Genomic DNA, 27,347 nt, shown 5'->3' on the forward strand with positions numbered 1-27,347 from the left:
CATGCATCCTCTTAATAAGAGGATGTATTGTCAGTATTCTTGCATCTCTCCATTGCTGGCCATTTCATTTTGCACAAATCCAGCCAGGTTTGTGTGTTTTTTTCTTGTGACCAGATGCAGCTTTTTGCACCATCTTTTCAGTGTACTTACACTTATCACCACACTGTGTTTATCTGCTAAAAGAAAACAATTTCCTTGTAACCAAAACCAATTCTGAAGTACATTCTCAAAATAATCCACAATGTTTTTCCTTAACGTGGCTGGGATATCTACCATGCCTAAAAGAGGACACGAGGAAGGGAAAAATAGGCAGAATGCAAAAAAACAACAAATAACTAAATAAATAAAACGACTAATAAAGATGATGATAAATAGAGATCAGGAGGAATGAAAATGTATTACAAAGATAAATGAGTGAAGATTCCTTTCTCCTAGCGGGTGAAACCCTGTTAGACAGTATATCAAACACCCTTTCATAAAAACGTATGTTACTGTGCGAGTGTGTGAAAGACTATAAAGATTGTGTGGGAAAGGGTGTAACATCTTACTGCGTCTGTGTGAAACACAAAGAGATGTGTGTGTGCGTGTGTGTCACCAACAGACAAACAGAGCCAACACAGAAAATGTGACTGGAGAGCAGCGATATTTATTTTGCTGCTACTTCGCGACTTAACAATTTGACACTCAAATTCTCACACAGCTATAAATCCATTAATAGACCGAAGTAACTAAAGCCATTGCACCTGCTAAAGCAACAAAAGGCTTAACTGAGTATTCCCATTTTATCCCTCTACTCAAAATTCAAGCCAACTGCTGTTCAATTGACAGAATACACTGGATAAATGTATCTGCATTATACCACTGCTTCTGCTCACTGTTATGTTTGCACTGGTCTTGTCAGTCTACTGGAGGATTATCTGTCCTAGCAGGATGCACACAGATTTAAAACATAATATAACAATATGTGAAGTAATTCCCGGGACTTGATATTATGCCTGCTGGCTGACTGCGTTTCCTGACACAAGGGCTGTCAAAAATGCCTTTTTTGAATGATTTACCTCATTATTAGTAAACTGGTATGACATTTGGTATGACATGTAACAACGACAAGGGAGGGCAGTAGATCTGATATCTGGACTATACATAGTTTGTCCTTTGGAGGGCACTGACAATTGTTTTCTTGGAGGGGATAATATCCCAGTCACTCCATATCTCTAGCTTACAATATAACAAGTCTCTTCAATCACACAAAAAATTGGGTGAAAAAATTATGTCCATTTTGCTAAAATTTCATTGCAGGAATTCAAAATGGTGCTCATTTATTTGTATCAGGGCATGCTCCTAGACGACAGATGATGTCCTCCCATATCTAAACTAGAGCACCAAACTCCTGGACAGTCTAAGGTTCAATGTGGTGGAGTTGGATGGTTGTATTTAGGTTCGGCAAGTGTGGGGCTAGTCAGTGTTATCAATCCTCTCATTCTCCAGGAACTGCCTGTATACTCTCACCGCATGAGGCCGGGAATTGTCGTGCACCAGGAGAAACTTTGAACACACAGGACTAGGGTATGGTCTGACAATGGGTCCACCAATTTCATTCTGATACCTAATGGCAGTCAGGGTGCTGCTGCCTAACCTGTAGAGGTCTGTGCATCCCTCCATGGTATGCCTCCATATCCATGGGAGACAGAGCAAACCTTCTACCAATAGCACATTTTGATGTGGTATCCTGGAGGAGCTGGACTATCTGTAATTGATTACACAGCAGTGGAGAGTAGACTTTATCAAAGTAGATGTCTTTCTGAAAGTGCTGTAACTAAGTTTAAGAATATAATCCACCCACTGTTATCATCTTCAATGCCCTGTACCAACATAGAGCAGAGCAGCTATCTGAACGCTACTCCAACAGAGGTCGATTATCTTGTTAATAATTTTACCTCCTCACTACGTACGACTCTGGATACTGTAGCTCCTGTGAAAACTAAGGCCTCAAATCCAAAGTCCCTGACTCCGTGGTATAATTCTCAAACACGTAGCCTAAAGCAGATAACTCGTAAGCTGGAGAGGAAATGGCGTGTCACAAATTTAGAGGATCATCATTTAGCCTGGAGAAATAGTTTGCTGCTTTATAAGAAAGCCCTCCGCAAAGCCAGAACATCTTACTATTCGTCACTGATTGAAGAAAATAAGAACAACCCCAGGTTTCTCTTCAGCACTGTAGCCAGGCTGACAAACAGTCAGAGCTCTACTGAGCCAACCATCCCTTTAATGTTAACTAGTAATGACTTCATGAACTTCTTCACAAATAAAATTTTTATCATTAGAGAAAAAATTACCAATAATCATCCCACAGATGTAATATTATCTACAGCTACTCTTAGTACCATCGATGTTAAGTTAGACTCTTTTTCTCCAATTGATCTTTCTGAGTTAACTTCAATAATTAATTCCTCCAAACCATCAACGTGTCTTTTAGACCCCATTCCTACAAAACTGCTCAAAGAAGTCCTGCCATTAATTAATGCTTCAATCTTAAATATGATCAACCTATCTCTAATAATCGGCTATGTACCACAGGCCTTCAAGCTGGCTGTAGTTAAACCTTTACTTAAAAAGCCATCTCTAGACCCAGCTGTCTTAGCTAATTATAGGCCAATCTCCAACCTTCCTTTCATATCAAAAATCCTTGAAAGAGTAGTTGTCAAACAGCTAACAGATCATCTGCAGAGGAATGGCTTATTTGAAGAGTTTCAGTCAGGTTTCAGAGCTCATCACAGCACAGAAACAGCTTTAGTGAAGGTTACAAATGATCTTCTTATGGCCTCTGACAGTGGACTCATCTCTGTGCTTGTCCTGCTAGACCTCAGTGCTGCGTTCGATACTGTTGACCATAATATCCTATTAGAGCGATTAGAACATGCTGTAGGTATTACAGGTACTGCACTGCAGTGGTTTGTATCATATCTATCTAATAGACTCCAGTTTGTACATGTAAATGGAGAGTCCTCTTCAGACACTAAGGTCAATTATGGTGTTCCACAGGGTTCAGTGCTAGGACCAATTCTATTTACATTATACATGCTTCCCCTAGGCAACATCATTAGAAGACATAGCATAAATTTTCACTGCTATGCAGATGACACGCAGCTCTATCTATCCATGAAGCCAGGTAACACACACCAATTAGTTAAACTGCAGGAATGTCTTAAAGACATAAAGACCTGGATGGCCGCTAACTTTCTGCTTCTTAATTCAGATAAAACTGAGGTTATTGTACTCGGCCCTGAAAATCTTAGAAATATGGTATCTAAGCAGATTCTTACTCTGAATGGCATTACCTTGGCCTCCAGTAACACTGTGAGAAACCTTGGAGTCATTTTTGACCAGGACATGTCCTTCAATGCACATATTAAACAAATATGTAAGACTGCTTTCTTCCATTTGCGCAACATCTCTAAAATTAGAAATATCCTGTCTCAGAGTGACACTGAAAAACTAGTTCATGCATTTATTACTTCCAGGCTGGACTACTGTAATTCACTATTATCAGGAAGTCCTAAAAACTCGCTGAGAAGCCTTCAGCTAATCCAAAATGCTGCAGCAAGAGTACTGACAGGGACTAGAAAGAGAGAGCATATTTCTCCTGTTTTGGCTTCCCTTCATTGGCTTCCTGTTAAATCCAGAATTGATTTCAAAATCCTGCTCCTCACATACAAGGTCTTAAATAATCAGGCCCCATCTTATCTTAATGACCTTGTAGTACCATATCACCCTATTAGAGCACTTCGCTCTTGCACTGCAGGCCTACTTGTTGTTCCTAGAGTATTTAAAAGTAGAATGGGAGGCAGAGCCTTCAGTTTTCAGGCCCCTCTTCTGTGGAACCAACTTCCAGTTTGGATTCGGGAGACAGACACTATCTCTACTTTCAAGATTAGGCTTAAAACTTTCCTTTTTGCTAAAGCATATAGTTAGGGCTGGACCAGGTGACCCTGAATCCTCCCTTAGTTATGCTGCAATAGACGTAGGCTGCCGGGGATTCCCATGATGCATTGAGTTTTTCCCTTCCAGTCACCTTTCTCACTCACTATGTGCTAATAGACCTCTCTGCATCGAATCATATCTGTTATTAATCTCTGTCTCTCTTCCACAGCATGTCTTTCATCCTGTTTTCCTTCTTTCACCCCAACCAGTCGCAGCAGATGGCCGCCCTCCCTGAGCCTGGTTCTGCCGGAGGTTTCTTCCTGTTAAAAGGGAGTTTTTCCTTCCCACTGTCGCCAAAGTGCTTGCTCATAGGGGGTCATATGATTGTTGGGTTTTTCTCTGTATTTATTATTGTGCTATCTACTGTACAATATAAAGCGCCTTGAGGCGACTTTTGTTGTGATTTGGCGCTATATAAATAAAATTGAATTGAATTGAATTGAATTGTAGGGTCTGGGTATTGCCTCATGCTACCAGTAGTGACACTGACCTAGCCAAATACAAAACTAGTGCACAGAAATTCAGTCTAAAAAGATGAGGAGGGAAAAAGTGTCAGTGGCTTCCAACATTGCCTCATTGTTGGTCTTAATTCATTATGGCAGTCCTGGCGTTCCATATATTCTAGGGCACCTGTTGTTATTTTCATTCAAACCAAAGCAGGGAAAACTGCAGAAACACAGGTGGATGTTTTAAAAAGAAATGGACCAACCTTGGCTACTATCAGTGATTATTTGCTAGCTTCCCAGTTCTTAGACAAATTGATTAAAAAAAAAAAAAAACAGGAAATGTGGACTGTATGTTAATTTTTGCTTCAGTAAAAAAAATAATGATAATGAAAAAAATGATTTTGTAACATGATGATTTAAACTAAAAAGATAAGCAATTCAAAAAATAATAGAGTTAAAACAAGAGTTTTTTTCTATCTCTTTTTCTAGTTTGTCATGATCCTGGGTTTTTTACCCAGGGTTTTCAGTTTTGTACTGTGAGTCTTCTGTTTGATTCTTTTTTTTGCAGTTTTCAGGCAAATATTACTTTTGCATTGGTTGCTTTCTTTGTTCTCAGGTTTTTCCTTTCCTCCTATGTTCTCTGTGCCTAGACTGTTTCTGTTAGGTCTCCTGTTTTTAGTTAGTTTTGTCTTTGTGTTTACTTTGGTCTGTCAAGTTTAAGTGTTTTAGTCCCTGTCTCAGCGTATTAGGCTTCCTGTTTAATGTTATAGTCTCTCATCTCATGTGCATTATGTTCAGTTTTGCCTTCCCTCTTGGTCGTTAATTGTTTCTGTTCACCTGTGCCTTGTTTTTACCCAGCTGCATCTCTTTCCTTGATTACCTCATATGTATTTAAGCCCTCAGATTTCCTTAGTTCTTTGTTGTGTTGTACTATTTGTCCGAGTGATCGCCTGCTTTCTTTCATCACCTGGATTTGTTAAAGGTTTGCTTTTTGTTTGTTTAAATCCATCTTGACTCTGCTTTTTGGGTCTAAGTTTTTCATAACCATGACAAAGGCAGCTGTCCTTTTCTAGAGTTGGCAACAATATTTTTCTCGTGTTAGTTTAGGATTATGAAAACCTTCTGTTTCAGTCATCCAAAGCTGATGGAAATATATCTACTATGTAGACACAATATATGCAAATTATATAAACATATAGTTTGTCCCCCTGGGATTAGCTACTTGCTTTCTTCCATTGGTGCTCAAGCACTGGTCGTACAAACAACTCACTTACTGCCCAAATAATTAAAATAACCTTTGGCAGTTTTGTAGCTAAGTGCAACATTACATAAGAAAATAAATATTTCTCATGTTATTTTCATATTTCTGTTTAAAAAAACAAAAACAAATTTGTTCCTAAAGTGGAATTAAATTTAGTGTATTTTGTTTATCTGAATTATTATTATTTTTTAAAACTGTGATGTAGAGATGTTCTTAAACACTTGTGTATATATTTTAAAATATATTAAGGCCATTTTGTGCCGTTCCATCTTTTCCTACATTTGTGTCTTTCAGTGCATAGTGTGTTATGTGTGTGCCAAATGACGCAGCTCCCACATGTTCCAGATTAACCCAGTGCGCTCTTTTCCAGGTAAGGATTAACCTAACTACAAATGTGGATTAAGCACATATGAAACCACACACTGATACATGAAAGACTGACACAAACACAGAGATACCATCCAGTGAAAAGATTCATGGGGAAAAAATGAGAACACAGGACGACGGTGTATATACAGTTTTTCTTTCAGTGTCATGATCATTCCTGTTGACATTTTGCGGAGGCCATCTCTCCATCATAATGCCTTTTATGGTTCTATAAAGTGTCCCTCCCTTATTGCCCATCGTTCTCGCACCAATTTATGTCTTCATAAAAGCAGACTTTCTTGTAATTACTTTTCTTTATGGAAAAGATAATCTCTCCTCACACTGTTTTATTCGACAGGAAGCCTAAGAGAGAATTCCAAACACTACAGAGAAATGTTGCTTCAGTTAACTTGAATTCATTTACAGACACATTCAAAAATTCAAAACTATCACCTTATTCTCCCCTTATCTTGAACCTTATAGTATTCCACTCCAAATGCTTTATTATAGGCCTTTGCAGTCAGGCAGCTTCCTCCTCAGTACATCAACTATGTCAAGTCTTCAGTTCATATTCAAGATGAAAACTGAAACTTGAACTTTATAGGTTTATAGGTTTTCTCCTCCACTGTTTGTCGACAGCTAAATGTCTGCCAGTCTATCCACTCTGTAGGCTGTTTCAGTCTCACTCAAATTTCTCTCCTCTGTCGACTTTTTCATCATCCTCTGTGGCTCTCTGCAATGTTGCTTCCCTGTAAATTGGAAGATTTATCAAAACACCTTTGAATGGGGATTAATGGCACTTGCATCAAATTTCAGCCCCATCTCAGAGCAGAAAAAAGATCTAAACTGATACTAGTAGGAATCTGTTGCACAGTACAGCAAAACTGATTCTTTACATGTCTTTTCACAAACACTGCAAAAGCATTTTCTGATCTCCTTTCATTGAGGGCCGGTGTATTTCACACTGATAAAATTCCATGCATGCAGTTGTGCACACTCTGTTTAGATATGCAAAATTCATAACATAATAACAAGTATAATGGAGATTACTAAGTGAGCCGCTGCCCCCATCTCCAGTATTGAATTTGTAGTTATTAATTATCATTATTGTCATCATTAGTAGTACTTTACTGAAAACACAATATTCAGATTTACAAGTAGAAAAAGGTTACTTCTTGCTTTTGTAATAAAAGCTGGGAAATATTTATATGCTACACAGTAAGACCATAAGCTACTGGTCAAATCCAGATTTGATTTGTTGAACACTTCAAACTATTTATTGAGTGTAAAACAAAGCTGCAAACTCCTGAGTTGATACATGGGATATGTCAGCAAATTCAAGTTTATCTTGTATGCTACTGTACAACGCTTCTTAACAATGTTCCCTCTAAGCTGTGCACGTGCGCAATTGCGCACTGCTGGCACGGTCTCTGCGCACAGAAAATCTGCGTTGCGCACAAAAAAAATCTAACCTGAATTGAAATTAAAATGAATACTTTAACAATTCCGTTTTGCAGTGTTAGTCAGTAAGTGACTGGGTGCTCCCGTATGGGATTAGAACGATGCCATCTTATCCTATAGTCCAGCCAATAATGCGATTCACATTCGTATACGCAGCTAATCAATGTCCTTGACAGGCTATGACAGCATCCTTATGTGCCAACACCGGAGTTTTAGCTAGCAAAGCGGCGTGGCTGATGTGGAGTGAAGCCACGTTAATGAGAACGTGTACAGCCATTGGAGATGTGAGCAGGACAGACGGAACAATTGACGGAAAAAGTGTGGACTTTATACCAGTTTTTAAATTGTGTAGATAGGTCACGTAAAACCAGAGTTGCGATAAAAAAAATATGCAATGTTTGGTTTTCTTCCTGAATACTATCGTTGTTTATATTTACTGCGGGAAGAAACGGTAAAAACGGCGTTTTTTAAGGAAAAGGGCTCGAAAGCACTCTCCGCCTGTGAGCAAAAACAAACCCCCACCCCCCTCTCTCTTTCCTATTCATCCAAAAAAGTACCATGTCGACCAATCAAAAAATGATGTGGCAACGTGGCATCTAGTTGTTAAGAAATGGGAAGTTTTGGGGGTGACGGCGGTGTTTTGAGATGTGAGAGATTTGAGACGTTTGGCGCAAATCTTGTGTAGTTAGTGTGTCACGATCCTGGGTCTTTTGATCCAGCGTCTTGGAGTTTTAGGTTATGTTCATGTTTATGTTTAAGCCCTCTAGGTTTTCAGTTCATTTTTCATCATGCCTAGGTTGTTACAGTTCTTCGTTATTAGATTCCCCTTGTGTCTTCCAACCCCTGTTTATTCTCCCTTGCCCTTCATGTGTTTCATGTCTGTTTTGTTGTCAAGTTCATGTAGTCATGTCTGCGTTTCATTATGTTTCCTATTTTATTTTCTAAGAGGTTTTGTTTTACTCTTTCCCTGTGGCGTTATGTCCATGTTGTGTCTACTGTGCCTTTCCGTCCCATGTTTCAGGTCCCTATGTTCTGTCTCCTCGGTCGCTGTTAAGTTGCATGTCTAGAGTTCAGTCAGTGTTTCCTGTTTTACTTTGAAGGTCCGTGTCTCATGTGAGTGATTCTAGTTTTGCTTCCCTTGTCTCGTCCAGCCTGATTACTCCCAGCTGTGCTCTCCTTCTGTGTCTAATTCCCTCGTTATCCCTCTATGTATTTAAGCCCTGTGTTTTCTCTTTGTCAGTGTTGTAGTCTCCCTCATGGCTGTGTTTTCCTGTGTGTCAGTTTATCCACGTCCAAGTTTAGGTTTGTTATGGTTTTCATGCCATTCTGCAATAAAGAAGCTTTTTGAGTTTAATTCCTGTATGGTGAGTTTTGCATTTGGGTCCTTCTCCTGCCTGCACACAGCCGAAACTTGACATAGTGTGTAGTGTAGTCAATAGTTTTGTGTGTCAGAACAATGAGGTGACTGCTGAATCTTACAGGTGTTACAGGAGTGATACATCTCCTGTTGTCAGGCCTGCAGGTATCAGGCTGTTGTTCTCCTTTATCTCATAGTGGACAGAAATTATTTTTTGGAGCAGCACAAATAATTTGTGTGGCATCAAATTTGATGCAGAACAGCTGATTGTTCTGTAAATAGTTTGAAATGTATTGGCTGCGTTTAAAAATAAATAAATAAATAAATAAAAAAAAAAAAAAAATAGCTGCAAAAAACTTTGTTTGCCAAACTGAGTTACTTTTTTGAGGAGTAACTATATAATTAATGGCCCAGCATTGGTCATTATATACTGTATTTTGCAGACAGAGTTACAGGACTCGCTCACATACCACAGACTCATACTCATAATACAAGTCAGAGCTTTATAAAAATAAAAAAAGAAAGTTGTGTTTTCGAAATTGGAGTTAGTTATTTTTACTTCCAATAGTATTACTACACAGGCCAATGGCTAGATTTTTTTTTTTACATTTTCATTGTAAATGGGCTAAAGCAGTTTAAAAGTAGTCAAACATAAAAGTAAATGCTGTAATTTGATTATTTTAATAAACCATGTAACTTGGATGGATTAGATGCTGGCGTGACCAGTGCACACGTCTGACGTCGCTCACAGTGGTCCAAGGGATCGCTCAGGGAGTTTGTGTGTTCGCTCAGACACATGAAAAATTAGAGGGAACATTGCTTCTCAGTGAAATATATTTCAGCAGTGTTTGGTGAGTGCTGAAGCAGGCATTAGAAAATGTCTTTAAAAAAACGGTTACTAAAATAAGAAAGGGGGTCATTTCCCTTCTCCATTCCCATCTGCCCTATCTCCTCCTCCTTTCCTTTTTAGTTAATCTTTCCCTGTGCCTCTTCACTCCCTTTAGTTTCCTCCCCTAAATGTTTCCTTTTCATTTTCCACCCCTCCCTTGCCCTCTCTTGCTAACCATTTCTTCAAGGGACAAGCAAAAGGACCAGTTTTGTTTCGGAAATTCGCATCTCTATTTCCTAATTATCTTGTGCGGGATCTAAAGGGATTTCCAGATGGGCAGTGCTTTACTAGACACTCTTTAGGCACAGCCCTTTCTCTCCCCAGCTAAAAGCAGATGCAAATTATAACACAGAACTGACTTAAGGCTGCCAATCTTTAAATTGCAACATGACACCCTTGTCACCCCACTACAGTTTTTGTTTACATGTCTCTGTTAGGATGCCTGGGTCGTTGACCCAGGGTTTTGAGGTTATGTTATTTATCATTTCTAGTCTTTGGTTTCTTTGTTGAAGTTCTGTCTGATGGTTTATGTCTCTGTGTTATCCTTAGTTGCTGTCTCCCCTGTTGGCTATGTCCTCCTGTCCAGTCAGTGTCTGTGTCTGCCCTGTTCCCACCTCTCTGTTCCCTCTGTAGTGCTTGCCTGTGAGTCTGTGTCTGTAAGTTCAGTCTGTGTTACTTCCTGTTTTACTTTGAAGGTCCGGGTCTTATGTGAATGTGTCCTGCTTTGCTTCCTTGTCTCGTTAGTTCTGATTTCTCCCAGCTGTGCCCTCCTTCTGTGTCTCATTCCCCTCGTTACTTCCCAGTGTACTTAAACCCTGTGTTTCTTTGAGTCAGTGTCGCGTCGTCCCTCATGCTGTGTGGATCTCCCTGTGTTTCCCGTGAGTTTATGTTGTTTCCCTGTTTAGTTTATGTTGTTTCCCTGTTTAGTTTGCTTTGCTTTGTATGCTTGTTTTCCCGTGCCAGCAAATAAAGCTGAGTATTTTGAGTTCATCCCTTGAGTCTGAGTCCTGCATTTTGGGTCCACCACTCCTCCTTGCCTGCCTGCCACACAGCCAACCTTAACAGTCTCAGTAGTCATCAAATAGCAAAGTAAAAGGGCCAGTCAGTTCATGTAATTTAGATATAATGTAGGTGGACTTGAATCCACAATTCCAAAGGACCAGGACATCAACTTTCAGGTCAAGAATTTGTTAAAGTTTAGGAATGCAAGTCAATGTCAACTACTTAACAGCTAAGCTTGGAGATGTGATCTTTGCTGTCTCTGTCTTCCAGGATTGTAGTGGAGGATAAAAGTAATTTAACAAAGCTGAACACAGTTGTGTAATATTGTTTTTGCATGCATAACTATGCTTCCCCTAAGAGTCCCCTGACATAGGCTCCCTCCCACTGTCTGTTTAACACATTGAGGAAGTTTAGCCTATAGAAAGCTTTTGTGGGTGCAATCCAAATCCTGTTATTCCAGAACCACCATAGAACTATCTGTCATAAGTGAGAATTGCATGGTACTGTTCCCAGTATAAGGTTATCATCTCTTTTCAGTCGGTGCATGTCATCTCTTTTAAGCATTGCAAGATGAATGAGATTTGACGTAGCCTTAATTTCCTCCAAACAGCTCTTTTTATACAGGCAGCAACAGAATGATACCAAGTCTTTCACAGCTGCTGTAACAAGTTGAGTTTGAATTTGCTGGCCACTTGGGGTCTTGCTGTGTGGCCTTTGCATGTTCTCCCTGCCTGTGTGGGTTCTCTCCGGGTAATCTGACTTCTTAATACAATCAAAAGAAAATCATGTTAGTCCAATTGGCTGCTCCCAAGAATGAACAGCTGGGCAGTTTCCAGGACTTGGGCATGCCAAAGTAAAATTTTCAGAAGCCAAGATCTGAGCAAAAGAAACCCTAAAAAATAGCAGACTTAACACACTGTCTAGTGCTGACAGGCTGGCAACAGCCTTGGGGAAACCAGAAAATCACACCAATGTGACTCCCGTGCTCCTCCTTCTCAAGGAAGGGCATACAAATCCAAAAGAAAATAGAGGGCTCTTACTTGCCTCCCTAACCTAAACATAAATACTGTTTGGTAATAAGAGTTTTGAAAAGATAATGGAGAAAAAGATTGGCAGAACGATTTGGAAGAGTTGGCTGGATTTTTGCAAAAAAAAAAAAAAATAGCTGCAATGGACAGATGGAAGGATGGGTACTTCCTTGTGCAATCTAGGATGTATGTTGCATCACAAGACACAAAAAAACACCTGATCAAATTTGTTTCACTAAGTCATCTATGCAAGAGAGCAAAGGAGAGCAAAGGACTGGTGGCAGTTGTTTGAGTTGAAACGACAACTGTAGCCTGTAATTGCCACACTTCAACTTTATTCTCAAAATAGTATTTCAGCAAAATGTGGCACCTATGATATCAATTTCAAAATCCTGTGTTGCCTTTTTCTTGATTTATTTCATTTACAACACTTTCAAAAAACTTGACCTCTGACCTTTGACCTTGAGGTCAAGGTTAGACCAATGCAATTTTTAGGAGATGCACCTATGGTATCACTTTGAAAATCCTACATCACTTCCTCCCTGCCGTAATGCAGTCACAAGACTTTCCGAAAACCTGACCTCTCACCTTGACCTTGACCTTGAGGTGGAATCAAACCTGTCTGAGATTTTTAGCAGAAACACAATGGCATCAATTTGAAACTCCTACATCGCCTTGTTTTCAAGTTATAGCATTCACAAACTCTGGTGTCTTCGGCACCCACCCACCCCGTGGGGTAAAGACGATATAGTATAACATTTATTGCCAAAATATTGTGACACACAAATAATTGACCAAATGTAAATTTCCTTATGCTAAATGTATTACTGTTGAGAGAAAAGACATTGATTCTCCGGGTTTAGTTAAATTCCCATGTGTGTCTGAGTTAATACAAAGAAGACAGATATTTAGTCTTTATACTACATCTCAATACTGAGCTGATAAATGATATTGACTGTTATATGACTGTTAGTCTACACTTGTTCCAGTCGATGTGCATTACAAAATAATGTAATAACCAGCTGTTTCTGACAAGCGTACTGTTCTGACTATGGTTATAATTCCCTTCAAGCATACAACAGCTTGTGCCTTTGATTACTGCTCCAAGTCTTGTTACCATGGAGTGAAACCAACCCACAGGCTGTCAAGCATCACAAAATAGGCAATCAAGATGGTTAAAGGGTGAAAGAAAACAATCACACGGGGGGGGGGGGAGCCTTAGCAGTGAGCACCATACAGTCAACACTATATATATATGTGTGTGTGTATGTGTGTGTATATATGTTTATATAACAATTATTTGATTAAGGTAACAATTATTTAGGTTAATCTTAATAAGTGGGCTTTAAAAAGAAATTAACAGCATTTAAAGTAAAAATTACAAAACATGTATCTTCGATAAACATGGGTAAGTCTGTTAGACTGGAGTTTTGATGACACCATATCACGAATTTATTTATTTTTAAACATCTAGTTAGTTTTTTATATATAGTTTTGGACTAAGATTTTTAAAGTGGGTATTTCTCACACATCTACATTATGACTGTCTACCTAATGTTTGTACCGCTTTTGGTGCCAAAACAGCCCTTACATGCTGAGGCATGTACAGGTTTACTGTGGTATAAGCAGTGTTGGGTAAGTTACTTTAAATTAGTAACTTAGTTACATTACTAGTTACTTCTATCAAAAGTAACTCAGTTACTTCAAGTTACTCGTTACTTTCAAAGTAACTACTTACTAGGGAAAGTAACTTTGGTTTTACTCAGAATTCTCTTCTTAATGTGTTGCTTCCGTAACTGGATACCCAGCCAGATTGCCAGTCTTCTAGCTTGCTTACTTGTGACAACTGCACTGTGCCACCTACCAATAGAAAGGAAAAAATAATGTGCACATTTCCACGAGAGAAATCCCACGCCTGGACCGTCGGTGACCGCTGCTGATTCTAGCCTGCTTTTTACATCCAACACAAAAACTGCAGTCGTGGTGCTTTCGAATAGGAAGATGTAGGTAACACCAGACTGCAGATGAGCTGCATACAGAGCTGGACTGGGACAAAAAAATCGTCCCGGGCATTTTGACTAGAGACCGTCCCACCATTATTGGAAAAATCATAAAGCCTTTGAATGAAAATAAACACTGTTGTGACAGTGATGTACACTGTTCTGATGGTATATACAGGGAGTGCAGAATTATTAGGCAAGTTGTATTTTTGAGGAATAATTTTATTATTGAACAACAACCATGTTCTCAATGAACCCAAAAAAACATTAATATCAAAGCTGAATGTTTTTGGAAGTAGTTTTTAGTTTGTTTTTAGTTTTAGGTATTTTAGGGGGATATCTGTGTGTGCAGGTGACTATTACTGTGCATAATTATTAGGCAACTTAACAAAAACAAATATATACCCATTTCAATGATTTATTTTTACCAGTGAAACCAATATAACATCTCCACATTCACAAATATACATTTCTGACATTCAAAAACAAAACAAAAACAAATCAGCGACTGATATAGCCACCTTTCTTTGCAAGGACACTCAAAAGCCTGCCATCCATGGATTCTGTCAGTGTTTTGATCTGTTCACCATCAACATTGCGTGCAGCAGCAACCACAGCCTCCCAGACACTGTTCAGAGAGGTGTACTGTTTTCCCTCCTTGCAAATCTCACATTTGATGATGGACCACAGGTTCTCAATGGGGTTCAGATCAGGTGAACAAGGAGGCCATGTCATTAGTTTTTCTTCTTTTATACCCTTTCTTGCCAGCCACGCTGTGGAGTAATTGGATGCGTGTGATGGAGCATTGTCCTGCATGAAAATCGTGTTTTTTTTGAAGGATGCAGACTTCTTCCTGTACCACTGCTTGAAGAAGGTGTCTTCCAGAAACTGGCAGTAGGACTGGGAGTTGAGCTTGACTCCATCCTCAACCCGAAAAGGCCCCACAAGCTCATCTTTGATGATACCAGCCCAAACCAGTACTCCACCTCCACCTTGCTGGCGTCTGAGTCGGACTGGAGCTCTCTGCCCTTTACCAATCCAGCCACGGGCCCATCCATCTGGCCCATCAAGACTCACTCTCATTTCATCAGTCCATAAAACCTTAGAAAAATCAGTCTTGAGATATTTCTTGGCCCAGTCTTGATGTTTCAGCTTGTGTGTCTTGTTCAGTGGTGGTCGTCTTTCAGCCTTTCTTACCTTGGCTATGTCTCTGAGTATTGCACACCTTGTGCTTTTGGGCACTCCAGTGATGTTGCAGCTCTGAAATATGGCCAAACTGGTGGCAAGTGGCATCTTGGCAGCTGCACGCTTGACTTTTCTCAGTTCATGGGCAGTTATTTTGCGCCTTGGTTTTTCCACACGCTTCTTGCGACCCTGTTGACTATTTTGAATGAAACGCTTGATTGTTCGATGATCATGCTTCAGAAGCTTTGCAATTTTAAGACTGCTGCATCCCTCTGCAAGATATCTCACTATTTTTGACTTTTCTGAGCCTGTCAAGTCCTTCTTTTGACCCATTTTGCCAAAGGAAAGGAAGTTGGCTAATAATTATGCACACCTGATATAGGGTGTTGATGTCATTAGACCACACCCCTTCTCATTACAGAGATGCACATCACCTAATATGCTTAATTGGTAGTAGGCTTTCGAGCCTATACAGCTTGGAGTAAGACAACATGCATGAAGAGGATGATGTGGACAAAATACTCATTTGCCTAATAATTCTGCACTCCCTGTATGTATCAATCTATCAATTGTTTGTTGTAAGACTCAGATAATTATTTTTTTAAAAGCGAGACATTTTAAATGAGAATAAGAAAGAAAAGTATTTCTTTGTGCCCCCCTCTCCCTGTTAATGCCCTACCTGGCCCCCTGGCAAAGCTTTGCTAGATCCGCCCCTGCACAGTTACCAGCTGTCAGCTACTTAGAAAAGAATGCTGGTGTTATTTGTCTCTCAGAAACAGTTCATAACTTCCCTTCAACTCATTCATGTCACATAAAAGGTAAACCTGTTTCTCCATCACCTGTTCAGCTCCGATGATTCAGTAAGGACATCTCCTCGTTTCATCTTCATGTTTCCCTCTCACCAGATAACCAAACTGATATCATGACCAGCAGCTTTTACAGCTCTGGCTCCAGCAAACATCAGCTGATACTAGAAATTAATATTAAATAAATTCTAACAACAGCTGATCAAGCTTAAACGTGTTGCTGTTGTTTAACGCGACATCCGCTGGTTTCCTCTTTCTGGCGCAAAGTGGGCGATAAACAAACAAGAGAGAAAAGCTGATCAGCTGATCATTGATCAGTTTCATGATTGAAGTAGAAACAGGAGAGGGAGGGGAGAGAATGAGAGGAGAAGAGGCAGCTGTGCAGCGTAAACACAGAATAACTCCAGCTTTGTGTCTTTTTCATTGTAGCTGAAGTCCGGGACAAACTGTTTTCACCTTTCAAACTTTTTCACCTCAATACGAAACGCGTAATATTTTCTCTGAATTCGAGACGATTCTGAGACGGTTGGCAACTCTAATAATTAACCGTATGAACAAAATAAAGTTCAACATCATTAACATCATAGCACCCACCCAGCTGTATAGAAACTCCGTCATGCTAGCTAGTACGCAGTGCGAAAAAGTCAGCATAACGAAAATAAACTCCACCTAAACTTGGTTTATATCTGACCCAGATAGACTGCAGGTCATAACTTCTTACCTGAAGTTCAGTTCACCTGACACCGGCGGCCGCTTCGGGTCTCTCCTCTTGCCTCCCTTTTCCTTCATCCACCTGCTGGCTTCCACCACTTGCTAATGTTACTGAATCTGTGGAAGCTCTGCGATAGCCACCACACGAAGTAACGAATAATGAGCCTATCTAAATCCCAGTAACGAGTAACGCGTTCCTGATTTTGGCATAATAACTAGTTACCGTGCTTGTTACCACAATAATAACGTAGTTACTGTAATGTGTTACTTAATAACGCGTTAGTCCAGCACTGGGTATAAGGCAGAGGAGGTTAACTCTTTGATTGAAACCTGATGTGGTATCCCACTCCATGTATTTTCATTTGTGTATGGATGTCTTGGGGCTAAACCTGATAGCTAAAGGAGCTGCACTGTTGAGAGAGGATGATGTTTTCTCTGGCTGCCATTTGCATTCTCTTTTGCATTCTCACTTTTTTCCATTTCCCAGATGATCAAACATGGATATGATCCCTCATGACTTGAGACTGAAGGTGCAATTTCCTTCTGACACGCAAATGCCTAGGATTTCTCCTCTTCTCTGCTTTTGTCTCTAGTGACATACATAGGGAGCAATTAGGCAGAACAGCGATTTACATCTCAGCCTTTATATGCACCATGGCAGCTTCCACTAAAAAAACCATCTACTCCTATGTATTTTTAAAGAATTCTGTTTATTAGAATGCACGTTGGGAGACATAATTACACACTAATGAATGTGTTTATGAGTCTGTTTATTTCATTTGACTCTTTTCACCAAATAGGTATGTCAGTGGTAGGGTCAGTGGGAAAGGCTGACATTTTGATACTTTGCTAATCACAGTGTTGCTCTGAAGGAGGGTGTTGGAGAAAGCAGTGGGTGACTTGTAGGCAAGCTCTTGCAGTGACAGGAAATTACACCCATGCCATTCCATATAACTCTGAGAGTACCATAGTGCTTAGGTACAACTACAAATTATTCCTACCTCTGACAGATCCGAGAAAAGAACCCCGTTTCTGTGACCGGTCTTTTTTTGTGTGTCTGTGTGGACGAGCACTATTTCACTACAAACAGAGAATGGATACAGAGAACCTTCAGAGCTACTAAGATTACTTGCAAGTGTGAAAGCAACTCTGTCTCAGCAGTTAGGTCTGTCATAGTGACTTCTAGTCAACTGTCAGTCTTCAGTCTCAAATCTATCAGAATAAGTCCCATATAATTTGTCTGCCAGACCAAGTCTCAGGTTAAAGTCTCAAGTCTGTCAGGTAATATCACATCTGTCAGTAAAGTCTTAGTGAAATTTTAAGTTCTCAAGCATGTTTGAATGTCTTTCAAGGCACGCCTGAGTTGACCCTCCATCAGGAAAATCCTCCTGTCAGTTTGAGAAACTCTTAAATGAAGTCTCCATTCTTTTTTATATAAAGTCCAAGTTGAGTCTCACGTCTGTCAACTGTTTCCAACGCAAGTCTTAAATCTGTTACAAAAGAGTCTGAATGAAATCTAAATTCAAGTGAGCACTTCAATCAAGGTGAACCCACATGGGAATCTTCTTCTACATTTCTGGGAACAAAGACTTTAGATATAGTCTTTGCAAAGGTGAGGTGGGGTGGATAATTAGAATCTTCGTCCCCTGAGTCATGCATCCCAGTCAGAAAGCGACCCTGTTTTTAGCTAGGTTGTCTCTGGTTGCAAGCAAATAAGACCTTTATTCTGAATGACTTCTTCACCTCTCGACGCCTGGATTTTCTTCCAGTGACAGAAACTCAGCTAAACATGCATGAGTTTAGCCACTTTTCCGCCATTCTGTTAGTATCTCAGCTCACCTTGTACAACTGGCTGGGGCGGAGGGTTAGCTCAAACACTGAGCCATGGCTCTGCATCACATGCACACACTTCTGCATCTCTGCCATTCAAAGACACTTTGTATGTTGTTTGTTTTATGTAATGTTCAATACTGAATTGTACATTTAGTCTTTTTCAAGTGTTATCATAAACACCTTATTTTTATGGATTTACTACTACTAGGTAGAACTTGGACAGGTGTTTTAGAAAAGTTGAACAAAAAAGGAGAATTCAGGTGCCCTTTGATGGACTTGGAATCTGGCTGTGAGAGCAGCAAAATCAAAGTAGTTCTCTAAGGCTACGTTCACACTGCAGGCGAAAGCGCATCAAATCCGATTTTTTTGACCCTATGCGGCCCATATCCGATCATGGTATGACAGTGTGAACGGCACAAATCCGATATTTTCAAATCCGATCTGGGTCACTTTCGTATGTGGTACTAAATCTGATACATATCTGATGTTTTAGAAAGCGACTGCTGTTTGAACGGTCATGTCGCATTAAATCCGTCTTTTACGTCACTGACACAAGACAGACGCCAATTATCAGCGCCGGAGAAGCGCCCGAGAAGACAACGCGAACGCTTCCTGGCCATCCAGTGTAGATGTCAGTGAAACTGTTGGGAACACAACGTGAACATTTTATTTGTACTGTATAATCTGCAGATTCTGACAGAAATCTGCAACTATCCTTTGAAGCACCACTCCTCTCTAAAACAGCAATAAGGATGATTATTAGGTTATTTACATTATTATGTAAATCAGCGGTCCCCAACCTTTTTTGCCTCATGGACCGGTTTATGCCCGACAATATTTTCACGGACCGGCCTTTAAGGTGTCGCGGATAAATACAACAAAATAAAACTAGTACCGGTACCGAAAAAAATAAGATTTATTCATAACACACGTGAAAAGCACCATGAAAACCATACATTTCACACCTGAGCCTCAACTCCCGCGGCCCGGTACCAAACGACTCACGTACCAGTACCGGTCCGAGGCCCGGGGGTTGGGGACCGCTGATGTAAATAACAAAATAACTTAAAGCAAAAATTGGGAAACGTAAAGTCCGAAGTCTTTATATTAAGGGCCATCAGTCAAACAATACTGTTTGCTCTGGGTCTAAACAGAGCGCGTTGTGTGTGACATCTTCCTATGTGCATGCGGGCCGCTTTGATCATTCTCACTAGAGTGCGTTTGCTGTCACATTTTATTTGTAGTGTGAACAAGCAGACAAAAAAATTGGATTTGATCAAAAAATCGGAATTGAGCATTAAGACCTGCAGTGTGAACGTAGCCTTAGATTTTATTTAGCATCATTAACTTTGTTGTTTCTCTACTGCCGCTCCTCTTGTAGCATGAAAATCAATGTGTGGAAACATATTCTTCATTAACAGGATCACAGATATCAGGTCTCATATTATCCCTCCTTCTACTGACCTATCTGTTCACACACCAACTTCTGTTGCTTGTGATCGCTTTGAGCCCGTGTCCTTTTCACTACTAAATGAAATAGCCAGCCACTTGAAACCCACATGATTTACTCTGATATTGTTCAATCTCGTCTACTGAAGGATGTTTTTGACACTGCTATTGATGATATGCAGGACAGGACACTCATTCCCACAGTCTTCAGTCCGGAGTTGTCCCTGCTGATTTTAAATTAAAAAAAGAGAACGTGGATCCAACTGTTTTGTCCAACTTCAGACCGACTGCTAAATTTCCTTTTCTTCCTAAAATCCTGGAGAAAATTGTCCTTCAGCTTCAGACCTTTCTAGATCAAAATGGCACTAAAGTATTTCCGTCTGGGTTTTAAAGCGCGCCACACTGAAACTGCTCTTATACGTTTTAAACAACCTTTTAACTTTTACTGATTTGGTAGATTCTGCTGTTTTAATCCTATTAGACCTCAGCGCTGCCTTTTGATACCATAGATCATAGTATTCTCTCTCAGCTGAAGCACTGTGTCGGAATCAAAGGCGCTGCACTGAAATAGTTTAAATCTTACCCGTCCAACAGAAGTTTCTGCTGTTAGACTAGGGGATACATCTCTCTCATCTATCTTGTTGGGTCCCCCAGGGGTCCATTCTTGGCTCAGACCTCTTCTCATTTCATTGTTATGCAGATGACTCACAGATTTACCTGCCACTGAAATGTAAACTTGAGTCCTTTGAAGGTATTACTGAACTGTCTGGAGAATGTTAAGCTGTGGAATAGATTCAATTTTCTTAACTTAAATGAACATAAAACGAAGTTCATTGTGTTTGGTCCGTGTGACCTCTACAAAGCCTTTAGAGATTTGTCAGAAAACACCCTGAAACTTTTTTCTTTGACAGTAATCTAATGTTTGACAAACAGATCAATGCTTTTATCAAAGTTTTTTTCATCTCTGGCTACTTTGAGCTATCCATGTCTTTTTCTCGATTCGACTATTGTAATAGTCTTTATTCAAGTGTCAGTCTGTCGTTGCTTAGCCAACTGCAGCTGGTCGAAAATGCTGCAGCAGTGTTACTAACTGGCAGATGCAAGTGAGACACCACATATCGCCCATTGACTTTAAGATTGCACTGCAGTCTGTGATTGCTCCTAAACTGTGGAAAAAAATGCTTCTTCCCATAAGGACCTCCCCAACATTAGACATTTGAAAACCCACCTTTACTCTCTGGCTTTTAAATCAGTCAGACCATTTGTTATTTCTTACTCAAGAAACAAAGAGAAAACCTTTCTTAAAATTCTGTCATGTTGTCTTTTTTTAATATATAATTTGATTATTTTACATGTACAGCACTTTGGTCAACAGCCATTGTTATATGTGCTACATAAATACATTTCGACTTTTAGTACACAGGCTGTTATTAAAAGCTCATTCATTTTACTTTCATTTTGCTACTTTAAGGTGAGAGGAGTAAAAATCCTCTTTTTGTCTTTAATGCTCTATACTTTGCTCAGCCTCCCTGTAACTTTATGCCTTCAGTTCACCTTTCTGTGAGTGTTGCTACATTTCACTCCCACTGTGTCACTACCCTACCTTCCCGCTCCATCTGTCTCTTAGGCTACGTTCACACTGCAGGTCTTAATGCTCAATTCCGATTTTTTGATCAAATCCAATTTTTTTTGTCTGCTTATTGCTTACTACAAATAAAATGCGACAGCAAACGCGCTCTAGTGTGAACGCTCAAAGCGGCCCGCATGTGCAAAAGAAGACGTCACACACAACGCGCTCTGTTTAGACCCAGAGCAAACAATATTGTTTGACTGATGGCCCTTAATATAAAGACTTCGGACTTTACGTTTCCCAATTTTTGCTTTAAGTTATTTTGTTATTTACATAGTAATGTAGATAACCTAATAATTATCCTTATTGCTGTTTTAGAGAGGAGCGGTGCTTCAAAGGATAGTTGCAGATTTCTGTCAGAATCTGCAGATTATACAGTACAAATAAAATGTTCACATTGTCTTCCCAACAGTTTCACTGACATCTACACTGGATGGCCAGGAAGCGTTCGCGATGTCTTCTCGGGCGCTGATAATTGGCGTCTGTCTTGTGTCAGTGACGTAAAAGACGGATTAAATGGAACATGACCGTTCAAACAGCAGTCGCTTTCTAAAACATCGGATATGTATCGGATTCAGTACCACATACAAAAGTGACCCAGATCGGATTTGAAAATATCAGATTTGTGCCGTTCACACTGTCATACCATGATCGGATATGGGTCGCATAGGGTCAAAAAAATCGGATTTGATGCGCTTTTGCCTGCAGTGTGAACGTAGCCTTATTCACCTCTTCAACTTAGCTGAGAAATACTGTAGTGGGGCCTAAAACACCAGCACTCCTGCCAAGAGGGGAGAAGATGCACTGCTGTAAGTTGCATAAATGTGAAATATCTCCACCACTTCAACTGTCTACACCAAGCTCTGTCAAGTCCTTTATGAAACCCATTCCTTGCTCTTCCTTCCTTCAGCTACTACTCTTTAGTTCCCATTCTACTTCTTTTATGTTTGTCAGAGTGATCTTACATCTTTATCCCTGGTCTCTCTATGTGAAGGAACATGGAATAATGGGTAATGACCATCACTCTGATTAGTCCTGACTGATTTAGTTGCATCTTAACCTAAAACGATGTATCTTCTACCACAGAGCTTATCAACAGTCAAGTTTTTTTTCCATACACTGTAAATGAAACTTAATAGAATTTTTCAAATACATGAAAATATCACTTGATAAATGGTAAATGGCCTGTATTTGTATAGCGCTTTTACTAGCCCCGCCTAAGGACCCCAAAGCGCTTTACATACCCAGTCATCCACCCATTCACACACACATTCACACACTGGTGGAGGCAAGCTACAGTTGTAGCCACAGCTGCCCTGGGGCAGACTGACAGAAGCGAGGCTGCCATATCGCGCCATTGGCCCTTCTGGCCAACACCAGTAGGCGGTAGGTGAAGTGTCTTGCCCAAGGACACAACGACCGAGACTGTCCGAGCCGGGGCTCGAACCGGCAACCTTCCGATTACAAGGCGGGCTCCAAACTCTTGAGTTATATTATTGATCACTTATCAATAATATATCAATATTTTTGTATTAAATTTTTATCACTTAGTTTTTGTAATATAAAAATATCAGTAAGAAGTTAAAGGGTTAACTTGGGAACCTTCCTGCAAAAAAGATTTCACATTTTCGCTTTGAACAGAAACAAAGATGTGGGGTGACTGCAACATCAACAGCGACATCAGCAGTGGGTCTTTCAGATCAGCGCACTGGGAGCCATTTTGGATTAACAGATAAGGGTACAGTGTGGAATTTTCCACCTTTTGGAAGAGAAGGTGAACACTTTTGTTTCAGATCAGACAGTTCTGGTATTTTTCTGGGGACTGTCCAATGATTTTCATGGTGCTGGACTGTAAACACAAGTCCAACTAAAAGACTGGCAGTGTTTGTTCTGTTCCTGCTAGCACCAACATATTGGTCCTGAGGCTCAGTTGATGCCTTTCCACACTTCTGTCCTGCTATTCCTCATGTAATAGCCTATGGTATCTCTACCAAACTGTGAGACTGTTCTTAGAGACCCAAACCCTTCTCACAACTGCATCTATGGAACTGCCATCCTGGTAGAGCTTGAAACATGCTGTGTAAACAGACGTATGCAGCTTCAGGGAAACATGTTCAGTGTGACTAAGTTTAGGGCAATCACTAGATGTTGTTAATGTTTCTGTTTCTTTTATGGATCATTAAAAGCCATTTGAGCAGATTTTATCATTTGAACACAATTGTTTAGGAGTTGTCATTGTAATATGTCATTCACATTGATGACAGTTAATAAGGGGAAGGAAAAAAAGATTATCCACAAAGAAAGTGGACTAAGTTTCTAACATCCAGCAATGATGAAAGTCATGATTAATAAGTAAATTTAAGAAGAAATGAGATAACAAACACTTTCTCCTCTTTGGTTTGAATCTATGCTTTCCTTCATTCTCCCTTTTAAACTCTCATTTGTGCAACCCACATCTTCCCCCATCTCCAACTCTGACACCTGAGAGCTCCATCCAAGTCTGTCTTCATCTTTACCACCACCAGTGTTTAGACTCCGGGAGGTTCTAACCTAACATCACTGGAATTCCGTTCTGCCATGATGGATCGTCAAAGTCTAATCACCAAATACATTAATTTGTCAATAGATCAATTTCAGTTCTTCCAAGTCATCTCTCCTTATTGAAATTTGTTTGTAATCCAGAACAAATTCAGGTAGGAAAATATCAGTTTCTGCATTAAAATTTTCATATGAACAATTTTCGCACAGATTTGTTCATATGGCCCTAGTAGATTAGGGCCATTATTGTAACTGCTAACATGATCTAACACCCATCCTGATCCCAGCAGCTGATCGATCAATTCCATTTCCCACTAATGAATCCAATTCGACTGCAGTTTTCTTTGAAAACTATGGGAGTGCCCCCCAAGAAGGACATGGATTCCCCATTGATCCTCTACCTAATCACACGAGCCAAGGTGTGAAAATGGGTGTGGGTCACAAACAGCTAAGGTTTCAGGTGAACCCGCTGTGAAACCTAGCCCCACCCTATCATGTGATTTCCTGAGGTCAAAAGGTCCAGGATGTGAGTGGGCGTTAAGGTGTCTGGGAAGGGATCTCAAAACTGGATTATTATAACAAATAACAGAGTTCTTTGAACAGAGGCGGTGGTTTACAACACAAACTGTCTGTCATCTATAATCCAGTTTTGAGATCCCTTCCCTACGCCTTAACGCCTGGGAGACACTCATAATGATGCATATCTTTTTCATTGTCTGCTTGACTACATTTTTTTCATTGCTGTAGCCAAACACAGAAAACATCACATACTCAAGATATTTACAGGAAAAACTGTAATGGTTCTTCATAGCACTTTTAGCAGTTTTTCATCAGTGTAAAACATCAGTGGTAATTGTCAGAGTTTTGGCGTCAGGCTCTTGGAATCAAAGAATGAGGGCTTAACTCCAGATTAATCATTCTGAACTGATATTCCACAGTCATACAAATAGAAATTGATCATTTAGGAGGCAGAGATGCCAATTTCTCTGCTGAAAATTACCTCAGAGCAAAGTGCAATGCAGACATGGTGTATGCTGCATTTGAGAAAGTTTAGCTAATGCAGCAAGAAGGTAATTTCACGACTTTTATCATTGATGTTGAAATGTTTTGATGAGGAAATGTTTCACATTGTAGAAAATTGTATCTTTTTTCCTCCAGGAACTGCCTGCATACTCTCAACTGTCCATCACTGCTTTTGTTACTTGCTGAAGATCAGGCCAGGTCTGCTGGGCTGGGGTCGGCATGCGCTAAGCTTTAACATCACTGTGGGTTCTTGGCTAACTTTGCAAAGATCTGCACAGTCAGCATGCTAACACAAAAAGCCCAAGTTCTGTTAGCAATATAATGAATTTGTTTCAGTCTTGGACACATTTTTCACTTCACCATTGTTCTCTTGTTCCTTTGTGCAGTAAAGATAAAAATAATGTAAAAGCAGCATTTTTTTTTTTATCTGCCTGGCACACAAAACTGTAATTACTGAATTTAGTGCAGTAATGTGTTACATTACTGCTTTTACAATCACACATTACTTTAACATTATAAGTCAGAAAAGATGAGAGGAAAAATATCAGTAGCCTTCGCCTGTAAAACCATTCCTGTTTCGCTGGTTCTCATTGTTGCCTCTGTTGCACCTGTTATTAATTATATTAACACCAAAAGAGCTGAGAGTGTTTAACAACCCTGTGCTACTTAACTCACCACATCAATATCCCAGATGTTTTCAGGGCTCTAGAGTGCGACCAATTTGGTCGCAAATGCGACCAAATTTTTCAATGGTGCGACTAAAAAAAATATTGGTGCGACCAACTGTTCGGGTAACAAAAGAAAAAAAAAATTTCTGCAACTCTCCGTGTGGTCAACAACAGACACACATTATGCCCCTATCATGGACTAAACCAATCAGAGATAGTCAGGGGGGGGGACCTCTCTGATTGGCCGTGGTCCAGTTGAAAGTGCAGTTGGAAGAGGGAGGTGAGTAGCTTGAATAAAGCGATATTGATTCATTAAATCCTGAATTGACTTTTAAATATAACTGTGTTTTGCCAGAAACACCAGACTCCTAAAGACACCTATAGCTCACAAAACTATTTTAACAACCACCAAACAGCAAATGAGAGCAGGCACACGGATTCCACACAAAGACGTAAACACAGAGTGGACCCGATGCATCAGAATCAGCTTTCTCTTTCTCGGCTTTCTCACCCGATGGCCCGAACACGGACAGCTGTCGGAGCTCACCGATTCTGATGCGTCGGGTCTGCTCTGTTTTTACGTCTTTTTGCGCTAGATTCTGAGCTGCAGGTTTTGTCTCTCTCAGACCAAAATTCACCGAGCCAGCAGCAAAAGAAGCAGCAAACTACGGTTCACATGTGATCAGTGTCGTCATGAATTCCCTCTAACTTTTGCTGTTTTGCTTCCACCATGATAAAATCACACTTCATGCACAGCTCTCTCTCTCGCTCTCTCTCTCTCTCTCGCGCTGTACTTCAAGACCAGTTTCCCGTCTCAAATCTCTGTTTTCTGCATTATTCATTCGCTTATTACCCACCAGTCTACCGTTGTTTACAGTGCTGTCGGCCGCTGTCTTTTTCTTTTCTTTTTTTTTGTTTTTTTTTTTTTCACTTAAATGACCTCGGACAAGAAAGCCTAATTTCTGCTGTTCAATACTGAAGAAATTTAAACTTTTTTAAATTATGCAAAATTGCAGAATATTGCAGGATATTTTTAAGGTTATCTGCTATAAAACGCCAGACCAGGAAAATCTCCTTCATGTTTTTCTGTGTTTTATTCTCAGTTACTTTGACACAAAGGCATCTGCTGTGATGTTCACAATTCTGATGAAGTCTCATGTGTATCAGTACTGATAAATGATCAGAATTATAATATTTCTGACTATCTGAGGCAATTGAATAAAATCGGGACTTTGAGAACCGGAATCGAATGGATTATAGAAATCAGTGATGATACCCAGCCCTAGTGAGCAGCCTAGGCCCGACAGAAGTGGATGTAGCTGTGGGTAATAAGAAAAGATTAAAAGAACTATTGATAACTTTTTTGTTAAGTTAAGGCCTGATCCTTCTGAAATTCATAGCCAGTGTTCTGACACGGTGCCATCAATCTTTGAATGCTGAAAAAGCACAGTGTATCCAGAAAACACATTATATGCTGCAATAAATGCACTGCCCAAGTGTCCCCTCTCCCCACTGCCTTTTAGCAGCAGGCAACAGCAAACAGGTCGTCAGAGGAGCCGATGTGATGATTAAGTTTAACATTTTCTACAATATTGACAAAGCACTTTAAGTACAAGATTGTTAGTTAATAATTTAGAAATGAATATTGTCTGTATGAACTGCAATTTCCCCCCAAAAAAAGTGCACATGTAAAACTGCGGTGTTGAGCGATGC

General features: G+C 40.0%; 1 protein-coding gene and 1 long non-coding RNA gene across 2 annotated transcripts in view; one reads left to right on the forward strand and one right to left on the reverse strand.

Moving 5' to 3' along the window:
* The window catches only part of LOC109200125 (utrophin), a 154,237-nt gene that overhangs the window by 64,331 nt on the left and 62,559 nt on the right, over nt 1-27,347 (reverse strand). The window lies entirely within an intron of this gene.
* Nucleotides 4,913-25,726, forward strand: LOC109200126 (uncharacterized). The gene is made up of 3 exons (XR_002060335.2): nt 4,913-5,409; nt 5,983-6,058; nt 25,102-25,726. It is a non-coding gene; the product is annotated as an uncharacterized LOC109200126 (long non-coding RNA).

This window comes from Oreochromis niloticus, linkage group LG23, assembly GCF_001858045.2.
Source record: "Oreochromis niloticus isolate F11D_XX linkage group LG23, O_niloticus_UMD_NMBU, whole genome shotgun sequence".
NCBI lineage: Eukaryota > Metazoa > Chordata > Actinopteri > Cichliformes > Cichlidae > Oreochromis > Oreochromis niloticus.